The sequence below is a fragment of the Mirounga leonina genome, unplaced genomic scaffold (assembly GCF_011800145.1).
Source record: "Mirounga leonina isolate KUSES-001 unplaced genomic scaffold, KU_Mleo_1.0 Mir_53, whole genome shotgun sequence".
Lineage (NCBI taxonomy): Eukaryota > Metazoa > Chordata > Mammalia > Carnivora > Phocidae > Mirounga > Mirounga leonina.
Genome location: NW_023270807.1, coordinates 50,430,569 through 50,439,386, shown reverse-complemented (window position 1 = coordinate 50,439,386; position 8,818 = coordinate 50,430,569). Strand labels below are relative to the sequence as shown.

Below are 8,818 nucleotides of genomic sequence, written 5' to 3'. Positions count from 1 at the left end.
TCTTTCTTTCTTTCTTTCTTTCTTTCTTTCTTTCTTTCTTTCTTTCTTTCTTTCTTTCTTTTCTTCTTTCTTTCTTTCGAAAGTTAGAGAGCACAAGCAAGGTGGGAGAGACAGAGAGAGAAGCAGACTCCCCACTGAGCAGGGAGCCTGATGAGGGACTCGATCCCAGGACCCTGAGATCATGACCTGAGCCAAAGGCAGATGCTTAACTGACTGACCCACCCAGGCACCCCCAAGCTTCTTTTCTTGATGGCCAATTGTATTAGTTTCTTATTGCAGCTATAACAAATTACCAAAAATTCAATGGATTCAAACACCATAAATTTATTATTTCATGGGTCTAGAGGCCAGAAGGACTAAAACCAAGGTGTCAGCAGGACTGTTTCTCATAGAGGCTCTAGGGGAGAATTTGCTTTCTTGACTTTTCTAGCTTCTAAGGGCATCCTGCAGGCCATAGCTCATGACTACTTCCTCATCTTCAAAGGCAATTGTAGCATCTTCAATTTTTTTCTTTTTTGGACTCTTCTTACATCACCACGTCACTTTCTCTGACTCTGACCCCTCTTTCTATCCCTTATGAGGACACTTGTGACTGATTATGTCAGGCCCACATGGATAATCCAAAATAATCTCTCTTGCAGTAATTGGCAACCTGTCTTCATGATTACTTCAGTCTTTATTAGGAGAATGAAACGTCTCTGTTTGGAGGTGGATCTGAGCATCTGCATATTTCATAGCACTAGGTTTGGAATTATTGACTCTTTCCTCCTTGCTTTCTAACTCGTACCACTTGCAGCATTCAAAAGGAGAGTTAGCAGTTACCGAGCACTCAATATTTCCCACACACTTTTCAGCACACTTCAACAATATGAACCCATGTAATCCCTAGAACCTCCTGTGAGGAAAGTATGTAGTTGTTTTCCTTTTATAGATGAGCAAATCCAGATAATTTGGCTCCAATGATCATGCTCTGGACTACTATAATCTATAGCCTCATTATGTTAAAGTGTTACCACTTAATCAGTTTATGCCTAATTTAAAGTTTGTTTTAATAACAGGAAAGCATATCCATGGACTAAGCTTGTATTTGGAGCAATAGCCCCCAATTTAAATACTGGTAAAAAATTATAGAACTTGGGCAGAAGACATGAACAGACATTTTTCCGAAGAAGACATATAGATGGCTAACAGACACATGAAAATATGTCCAGCATCACTATCATCAGGGAAATAAAAATCAAAACCATGATGAGATACTGGTCAGAATGGCTAAAATTAACAACACAGGAAACAACAGATGTTGGGGAGGATGCAGGGAAAGGGGAACCCTCTTACACTGTTGGTGGGAATACAAACTGGTGCAGCCACTCTGGAAAACAGTATCAAGTTTCCTTAAAAAGTTGAAAATAGAGCTACCCTAGGACCCAGCAATTGCATTACCCAAAGGACACAAAAATACTGATTTGAAGGGCACATGAACCCCAATGTTTATAGTAGCACTATCAACAATAGCCAAATTACAGAAAAAGCCCAAATATCCATCAACTGATGAATGGATAAAGAAGATGTGGTATATATATACAATGGAATATTACTCAGCCATCAGAAAGAAAGAAATCTTGCCATTTGCAATGGCATGGATGGACCTAGAGTGTATTATGCTAAGCAAAATAAATCTGTTAGAGAAAGACAAATACCATATGATTTCACCCATATGTGAAATTTAAGAAACAAAACAGATGAACATAGGGGAAGGAAAAACAAAAGGGAGAGAGAGGGAAGCAAACCATAAGAGACTCTTAATGACAGAGAACAAACTGAAGGTTGATGGAGGGAGGTGAGCAGGGAATGGGCTAAATGGGTGATGGGTATTAAGGAGGGCATTTGTTGAGATGAGCACTACATGTTATATGAAAGTGATCAATCACTAAATTCTACACCTAAAACCAATTTTACCATATATGTTAACTAACTAGAATTTACATAAAAAAATTGCATTCAAAAAAATGATAGAACTTGGAACTGGTTGCTAAAATTGCACTTTTAAGTAGAATTTTCCCTTTTTTCTTAACATTTTCTTTAAATTCTACTTATATTTCACAGAGGTAGAGTGAAAATGTTTAACTTTTGGTACTTCTAATGAAGAACAAGAAAACAAGCATATATATTAAACTTCAAATGAACGTACTTTTTCTTAGCCATGAATATAATGTATGCTGTCACTATTGCAAACCACTGTGCTATGATTAGATTCTCTTTTGGGCACTTTCTTTTATAGTGGACAGAGTAGCATCTCTTTTGTCCATACTTCATAAGAAATGACCTTAACCACAGTCTTGCTTGGCAATTTCTTCATGTAGGAAATTCATTGGCAGAAATGCTTTTAAGGTATTACATTGACAAAGTGTAAAACTAAGAGGGAATTTAAGTAAGAGACTGGGAGACTATCAAACATTTGCAATGAGGACAAAAAGAAAACTTGGCAAAACTGTACACTGCTTTAGACATTCAGTATTTGTGGGGCTTGAGGGATTTATTGATGGTAAAAAAACCTTCTTCATATTAAATATATTGAATTTATTTGAGTACAAATAAATTTCAATAACTATTATATATACATGTAAAATAAGAATAAATACAAGGGACCACATGAGAAGAGGAGCCACCTGCTAACCCAAGACACAGGTGGAAAAGAAGACATATAGACATAAGGAAATGAGTGACAAGAACTAAAGGTTCATGCCAAGTGGACTGATAGGAACCAAAGAATTGTCTTGGTATGAAATTTTCTTTGCAGTTCTTATCCATAAGTGGATTTGGTGACATCAAGGATGGTAATTATGAAAAATAAAAATAAGTAAGATCTTATTTTTTTCTGTTTGTGAAATTCAAGGTAAATTATTTTAAAAGTTTTAATTTTTAAAAACTTCAATTTTAACATAAAAAGTAAAATGTTAAAATAAAATGCTGGAATACTAATCTATTACATATATATTTAAAATTAGGAGCATCAACTGGAAGATAGTTATACATCATTGTGCAAACATTTATTTGTGAATCAAAAGTATAGAAGCCAAGCAAGGATCATTAAAATAGATACAAAAGAAGTAGATGAATCCACTATCATAGCTGGAGACTTCAACATGCCTATATCATAAATGGAATATCCAGCAGGCAGAAAATCAGTAAGGACATAGTTGAGCTCAACAATAGTACCAATCAACTGGATATAATGGACATCTATAGACAACTTCATCCAACAACAGCAGAATACTCATTCTTCTCAAGCTCACATAGAACATTCACAAAGATAGAGCACATTTTGGTCCATAAAACACATCTTAGCAAGTCCAAATGAATAAAAATCATACAACGTTTGCTTCCAGACCACAGTGGAATAAAACATTAAATCAATAACAGAAAGATAACTGGAAAATCCCCAGATTCCTAAAGATTAAAGAACACCTTATTAAATAACACATGGGTCAGAGAATAGATTTCAAGATAAGTTTAAAAATATTTTGAACTAAATGAAAACAACACAACTTAGCAAAATTTGTGAGATTCAGGAGACTGGAGGGTCCTCGGCTGAGGTCAAAAGTGGATCAAGTTGGTGGGACTCATGCCAGGGGTGCACATCTCAGGCCAATCCAGGTGGGTGCTTGTCCTCGCTCTCCTTTCCCTGTCCCTATAGAGAAGACAGAGCTGATCCAGAAGGCAAAAGTGGCTGAGCAGGCAGAGCACCTGGATGATATGGCCACCTGCATGAAGGCTGTGATGGAGCGGGCCACTGAGCTGTCCAATGAGGAGCAAAACCTGCTGTAGGGAGCCTACAAGAACATGATAGGGGACTGCAGGTCCATCTGGAGGGTCATCTGGAGCATCGAGGAGAAAAGCTCTGACAAGAAAGACTATTGAGAAAGTGGAGTCTGAACTGAGGTCCATCTGCACCATGGTGCTGTAATTATTGGACAAGTATTTAATAGCCAATACAATTAATCTGGAGAGTAAGGTCTTCTATCTGAAAATGAAGCGAGATTACTTCTGGTACCTTACTGAAATTTCATGTGGTGATGATAGAAAACAAACTATAGATAATTCCCAAGATGCTTACCAAAAGGCTTTTGATATAAGCAAGAAAGAGTTACAACCCACACACTCCACCCTCCTGGACTGGCTCTTAACTTTTCTGTATTTTACTATGAGATCCTTAATTACCCAGATCTTGCCTGCACACTGGCTAAAACAGCTTTTGATGAGGCCATTGCACAATGTGATCTACTGAATGAAGACTCATACAAAGAGAACACCCTCATCATGCAGATGCTCAGAGACAACCTAATATTATGGACCTCAGACAGTGCAGGAGAAGAATGTGATGCTGAGGAAGGGGCAGAAAACTAAATTCATACAGGGTATCAACCTTCTTCTCTTCAAGAAACCTTTTTACTCATCTCCAGTCCTTATTGGATTTGGATTTCCTATAGCAAAGAAACCCATTCACATGGATGGAATCAACTGTTTATAGTCTTTTCATACTGCAGCATTGGGAAAACTCCATTCCTTGATTTGTGTTTTTCTTGGCCTTCCTGGTGTGCAGTTACTGCTGTAGAAAAGTATTCATACCTTTATTTCATATAAACATAAGTAACTTCCAAACACTTATGTAGAAGACCAAAAGGTATCTATTATTTAAGTAACCTGAACTAGTTCGGCAAGTGACTGTGTTTTGTATTACAGTGAAGATATGAAAATGTAGCTCATTATGGTTTAAAAAGTGTTCTACATCATTCTTAATTTCTACATTTCCTCCTTTACTCTTCTTTGGGGGTTTCCTTTCAGTAAGAAACTTTTCCATGCTCTTAGTGTATTCCTTTTTGGTAGGAATCCAGAAGTATTAGATTGAATGGAAAAGTATTTGGCATTTCTGCGCTGGGGTCACAAATTGAAATGCCTCTCATATCATATACGATGGAGGTCGTGTGTATCTGTGACAACAGGAAGTTTCCTTATTCATTCTTCATTTGCTGCTGTTTAAGTTGACAACTTCCCTTTCCGATAAAAATTCATTTAACCCCCCCCCAAAAAAGAAAAAAATTGTGAGATGCAGTGAAAACAATGCTTAGAGGGAAATTTATAACATGATGCTTATGTTAGAAAAAAAATCTAAAACCAAGAATCCAAGTTCATGCTTTAAGAAACTAGTAAAAGTAGAGCAAATTAAATTCAAAGTAAGCAGAAGAAAAGAAATAATAAGAACCAGAGCAGAAATCAATAAAATTGAAAACAGGGTATCAATAGAGAAAATCAATAAAACTAGAAGGTAGTTCTTGGCAAAAATCAATAAAATCAAAAAGCATTTAGCCAGACTAATTAAGAAAAAAGGAGAGGGGACACAAATTACCAATATCAGAAATGAAAGAGGAATCATCACTATGGATCCTATGGACATGAAATGGTAATGAAGAAATACTATGAACAACTCTATGCCACAAATTTGATAACCTAGATGACTTGCATAAATTCCTTGAAAGACGCAATTTACCAAAATACATATGAGAAGAAATAAACAATCTGAACTGGTTTATATCTGTTAAAGAAATGGAATCAATAATTAAAACCTTCCAAAATAGAGAGCACCAGACCCATATGGGTTCATTGGTAAATTCTACCAAACATTTAAGAATAAAATTATATCAATTCTCTATGATCTCTTTCAGAGAATGGAAGGAATGCTTCCTAACTAGGTCAATATTACCCTAATTCCAAAACCAGAAAAAGTCATTACGAGAAAAGAAAACTACACATCAATATTTCTCTTGACCACAGATGTAAAAATATTTAATAAAATATGAGCAAATCTAATAATGTATGAAAGACTTATATACCATGTGTGATTTATCCCAGGTATGCAAGGCTGATTCAACATTCAAAAATCAATTAATGTGATTCATCATATCAACAGGCTAAAAAAGAAAAATCACATGATCATAGAAACAAATGCAGAAAAAAACATTTAACAAAATCTAAGAGCCATTCATGATAAAAAGTCTCAGTCTACTAGAGATAGACGGAACTATCTTAACTTGATAAAGGATATTTACAGGGGCACCTGGGTGGTGCTTTTGGTAAAGCATCCAGCTCTTGGTTTCAGCTCAGGTTGTGCTCTCAGGGATGTGAGATTGAGCCCCATATTGGGCTCCGCACTCACTGTGGAGTCTGCTTGAGATTCTCTCACCCTCTTCCTGACCCTCCTGCTTGTCCTCTCTCTCCAAAATAAATGAATAAATCTTTAAAAAAAAGGGAGAGAATATTTACAAAAAACCTGCAGCTAACATCATATGTAATAGTGACAAACTCAGCTTTCCCCATTAAGACCAAGTACAAGATAAGGATGTCGTCTTCTACCACTTCTTTTTAACATCATACTGGAAGTTCTGACTAATGAAATAAAACAAGAAAAACAAAGGAAAAGAATACAGATTGGGAAAAAAATAAAACTATCTTTGATTGCAGATGACATGATTTTCTATGTAAAAAATCCAAAAGAATTGACAGAAAAACTTCTGGAACTAATAATCAATTATAGCAAGGTTGGAGGGTACAAGGTTAATATACAGAAGTCACTTGCTTTCCTGTACACCAGCAATGAACAAATGTAATTTGAACTTAAAAACAGAATACAATTTACATTAGCATCCCCTCAAATAAAATACTTAGATATAAATTAACAAAATATGTACATGATCTATATGAGGAAAAGTACAAAACTGATAAGGGAAATATAAGAATAAATAAATGCAGAAATATTCTATGTTCATGGTTAGGAGGACTCAATATTATCAAGATGTCAGTTTTTCCAAATTTGATCTATAAATTCTATGCAATCCCAATCAAAATCCTCAGTAAGTAATTTTTTGGATACCAACAAACTGATTCCAAAGTTTATATGGAGAGACAAAAGACCCGAAAGAGCTAACCCATATTGAAGGAGCAGAACACGGTTGGAATACTACCTGACTTCAAGATTTACTATAAAGTTATGGTAATCAAGACAAGGTGATATTGGCCAAAGAATAGACAAATAGGCCAATAAAACAGAATAGAGAGCCCAGAAATTGACCCACATAAGTATAGCCAACTGATCTTTGAAATAGGAGCAAAGGCAGTACAGTGGGGCAAAGATAGTCTTTTCAACAAATGGTGCTGGAACAATTAGACATCCACATGTGAAAAAGGAATCTAGATACAGACTTCACACCCTTCACAAAAATTAACTCAAAATAGATCATGGGCCTAAATGCACAGTGCAAAACTAAAAATTTTGAGAAGATAACATAGGAAAATACCTAGATGACCTTGGGTGCAGTGATAACTCTTTAGATACAACACCAGGGGCACTATCCATGAAAGAAATAATTGATAAGCTGGACTTCGTTAAAATTTAAAACTTCTGCTCTTCAAAAGATGATATCATGAGAATAAGACAAGTCACAGACCGGAAAAAAAAAAAATTTTGCAAAAGACACAGCTGATAAAAGATGGTTACTAAAACTATACAAAGAGCTTTTAAACTCAACAACAGGAAAACAAACAACCCTATTAAAAGCCAGACCAAAGCCTTTAATAGATACCTCACCAAAGAAGATACACAGATGACAAGTATGCATATGGAAAGGTGCACCATGTAATTTGTGGAAAATGTAACTTAAAACAATGAGATAACACTACATACATATTAAAATGGCCAAAATCTGGAGCACTGGTAACACCAAATGCTGGCAAGGATGTGAGGCAGCAGGAACTCACATTCATGGCTGGTAAAAATGCAAAATAGTACAGCCAGTTTGGAAGACAGTTTGTCAGTTTTTACAAAACTAAACATACTCTTACCATATGATCCAGCAATTGCGTTCCTTGGTGTTTACCTAAAAAGAGATGAAAACTTACATCTGCACAAATACCTGTACACGGATGCTTATAGCAGCTTTAATTCATAATTGCCAATACTTGGAAGCAACCAAGATGTCCTTCAGTAAACTAATGAATACATAATCTGTGGAATATTCAGACAAAGGGTATCATTCAGTGATAGAAAGAAATGAGCTATCAAGACGTGAAAACATGAAGGGAACTTAAGTGCGTATTACTGAGTGAAAGAAGCCAATTCCAAAGACTATATATTGTACGATTCCAGATATATAACATTTTGGAGAAGACAAAACTATGGATACAGTAAAAATACAAGCAGTTGCCAGAGATTGGTGGGTGGGGATGGATGAATAGATAGAGCACAGAGGATTTTTAGGGCAGTGAAAATACCTTTTATGATACCATAATGATGAATATATGTCATTACACATTTCTCTAAACCTACATATTCAAAGTCGGAAATCAAGAGTGAAACGTAGGGTAAACTGTGGTCTCTGGGTCATTATGATATGTCAGTGTAAGTTCATCAATTGTAACAAATGTACCACTGTGGTGAGGGATGTTGATAATGGGGGAGCTAAGTGTCTGTGGGGTGAGGAATATGTGGGATATCGCTGTGCCTTCCCCTTAATTTTGCTTTGAACTTAAATCTGCCCTAAAAAATTAAGTCCCAAGAGAAAATAGATACTGTATTTTGACACAAAGCACATTATTTTTCCCTTCTCAGGTTGTGAATAAGAGTTCAAAGAACTGTATATTCAGGAATTAAATACAGCCATAATTGCCTCTGGCAGGGGTGTGAAGAGAATCGTACTGTTTCTTGTGCAGGGGAAATCAACCTCCTGACTTCAGCTTGAGTTTCCAGCTTTGTGTAAGAAATTGGTGA

General features: G+C 35.9%; 1 pseudogene; it reads left to right on the top strand.

The window, feature by feature from the left end:
- LOC118001094 overlaps nucleotides 1–4,404 on the top strand; it is an 88,033-nt pseudogene extending 83,629 nt beyond the window's left edge.
- The last annotated feature ends 4,414 nt before the right edge of the window (nucleotides 4,405–8,818 follow it).